Here is a 3,317-nt window from a genome sequence, read left to right on the forward strand (position 1 = left end):
GGAGTTTGGCGGGTTGCTCATTAACTGGATTTCACTGGAGGCGAGAGGGCCAGCTCACGCGCCAGGTTCCCACGGGGAGGGGGTGGGGAGCAGCCGACCTGCTCAGCCCCCACCGGGATAACTGTGCTCCGGTCTGGTTGGGGTCACGGGTCAGACACCTCCCACGTGCCAACACCCCAAGGATCCACACATGCATGTCCACGTCATGCCACTGGGACCTGGGGGTCTCAGAAAGCGTCGCAGCAGGCTGAGTGTTGGCCCTAAAAAGATTTTCTGAACCCCATGGCACCCGTGAACGTGGCCTGAGTGAGATAAAGGGGTCTTTGCAGGTGCAACTAGTTACGGATCTTGAGACGAGAGCATCCTGAGGGGCCCTGAATCCTATGGTAAGTGTCCTTACGAGACAGAAAGGGAAAGACTCGCAAAGGAGAAGTCACATGTGACGGAGGCAAAGCCTGGACTGACGGAGCCAAAAGCCAGGGGTGCCTGGGGCCACAGACGCTGCAAGAGGCAGGAAGGACCCTCCCCAGAGACCCGGGAGGGAGCCTGGCACCGCGACACCTGGACCTCAGACGTCTGGCCTCCAGAACGAGAATCAATTCCCGGTTTCAGCCCCCGCCCCCCCACCGCCCCCGGTGTGGTCATTGTGACGCAGCCGGGGACCGTGAGGGGTGCTCAGGACCGGTGGGAGCAGGCCAGGGGCTGAGTTGGAAGGGCAGGAGGAGAGAGCAGCAGAACGCAGGGCTTTCCTAAACAGACGGGGTGCAGACCCTGAGCCCCGAGCCCTGGCAGTGCTGGGTCCTCGTCTGCAGTGGGAAGAGCCCTTCCTGGCCCCGGGCGTGCTGGGGACAAGAGCGTCTGCACGAGGTGAGGCAGCGTGGAGCGGGGAGAGGCCCTCCGGGGAAGGACCCGTGGGGCAGCACTGGGAAGCCACCTGTGCAATGTGGGGCGGGAGACTCGGAGTCGGTCTGGTCACAGCCGCCCCCTAGAGGCCACCCAGGCCCTGGACGGAGTCCCAGTGTCCAGTGGCCTCCCATCGCTGCCGACCCGCCTCATAAGGTGACCTCACATACATGGTCCGTGCAATGGGGTCCGTGCAATGCGCCCTTCACCTTTCTCTGGCCTTAGTCCCCTGGCCCGGCCCTGCTCTGGGCTCAGGAAGCAGAGGGAAGCGTGTGCCCTGACCCCCTGGGACGCCAGGGCCTCGACGGCTACAGACAAGGCTATGATGAGTTCCATTTTTTCTCCCCTGTGAACACTTCCCAGCAAGGAAACGGGCAGATACGAGGGAGAAACAAATGGGAAGCACCTGGGCCCTGACAGTGGCCTCGCCAGGTCATGGCTTGTCCGAGTCACAGTTTAGATTTTATGCAGAGGAGCAAGGAAGCAGAGGGGTGTGGCTTGTCCAGGAGGGTGTGGGAACGTGCAGACACCTGGGCGCAGTATTTTTGTTTTAAAGCATCCAAATGCCCAAATGCCCATTCCTTCCCTCCACACCCACACCTGTCTCCGGGCGGCCCCACCCCGGCTCCCGCTGGAGGGGCTGCTCCAGCCCCCACCTCACGCCTCTCCTCCTCACCTGCCCTCACCGTGCAGCTCACGTCTGCCCAGGGGCCTTTCCTTGCTCTTAGCCCCTTTCTCTCTGCTTATTTGCCGTCTGCACTCGGAGGAGCTGATGTGTATTACAATGGAGGCAAGAGGAAGCAGCAGAATCCCACACAGCTCACTGGGAGGACTCCTGCCGCAGCTGGCATTTTAATAGCAGGTGACAGCAGGACTCCTCGTTCTAACCTCACTCTTCATCGCCAGCAGGCTTCTCTCTAAGCTGAGCTGGGCTCGAGGCATGTGGCCTGGGTCCCGGCACGGAGCTCAGCTTCGCACCTGTCTCCCCTCACATGCCCGATGCTGGGACACTGTTTCTGGGAGAAACTGTCCTGTTCCCTTAAATTAAAAGTATGGAGCAAACTGCAGGAGACGTGGCTCTCTCCCTAAGGGAAGACCAGCCCCCTCCAGAGAAAGGACTCGTGTGTCTCACGCACTGTCTATGATGGGGGAGGGGAGGGGCCTCGGCCAAATCCACTCACCACACCGGGCAGCTCTGCCAGGACCTGTGGGAATGGGGAGGGGGCACACCATCTTCTGCTCATATCACCCCCATCCCGAGAAAAATAAAACTGTATTCGTTCCGTGGAATAAACCGGGGGGTGGGGGGGTGATAAGGAGGAAAATGTGACCAAGAGATACGGGGGTGGGGGGCATCCGATGGTTCCCCAACCCCCAGAAAATGACAAAGCTCGATTCTGACAAAGATGGGGGTCTGGGCAGATTCTGCAAGAGCAGCGCAGGGAGGTGGGCTCCCTCGAGGACGGTCTGTGTAACCCCCAGGGCGGGGCCCGCAGGGGGATGGCAGGAGATGCCAGTGTCCATCCTGGGGACCCCGTGAGGCCGCCCACTGCAGTCCAGGAGAAGAGCCACAAGCATCCAAACGCGTGCATCCTCGTTTGACCCACACACATTCATTCAGAAGAAGCTGTGTGCTCACCCGGCTGCAGCCCTGCTCCCACCTTCCAGTTAGTTACCTGGGGGCTTAGAAGGCACTCAGCCCCGGGCCTGGCCAGGGGTCCCCGTGTGCTGGGCATCCCACACCAGGGGTGCATGGGGGCCTGGGCATTTTGAAAAGCTCCGGGTAATTCCTTAGGGCAGGTGAGTGTGAAATAAATTAGGTAGACCCAGGCTGCTTCCGGGGACCTGGGACAGACACCCAGGAAGTCAGCCCTGATCCGACCTTTGGAGTCACCGCCTCAGCACGGACCCCACACAGAGCCAGGGGCCTGCCCAAGGCTACTCACTTATGAGCCAAAAAGTCAGAGCACTTCAGAGGCCCAGACCCTTCCATAACCTCCCCCACCCCAAGGAAGGGCACAATCAACTCCTCCCAGAGGCCAGGGAATACGGTCAGGACGGTAAGCTGGTGCCTGAGCAGTCATGAGACAGACAGCGTGTTTGAGCCCTTCTTTTCCTCCCAGACACTGAAGACCTGAGCGGTCGCCCAGCAGCACACCCATGCTCCCCGTCCATGGCAACATGGGAGGGGCGGAAGGAACAGGGAAGCGAGCGACCAGCTGGCCCGGGGTTCTCCGTTTGCGTTCACAGGAAGTCACCCAGACCCACTTCAATCCAATTTTCACTTCTGGCTGATCACACAACTGGAGGCCGTGACTCACTTCACAGGTTCGTTCGTACCCAGCGTCTGGGGTGTTCATGCAGGGAGGGTCCTTCCAACGCCAGGCTCAGTGCTGTCCCTTCACATCCCAAAC

This window comes from Myotis davidii, unplaced genomic scaffold (genome assembly GCF_000327345.1).
Source record: "Myotis davidii unplaced genomic scaffold, ASM32734v1 scaffold175, whole genome shotgun sequence".
In the NCBI taxonomy this organism is placed as follows: Eukaryota; Metazoa; Chordata; class Mammalia; order Chiroptera; family Vespertilionidae; genus Myotis; species Myotis davidii.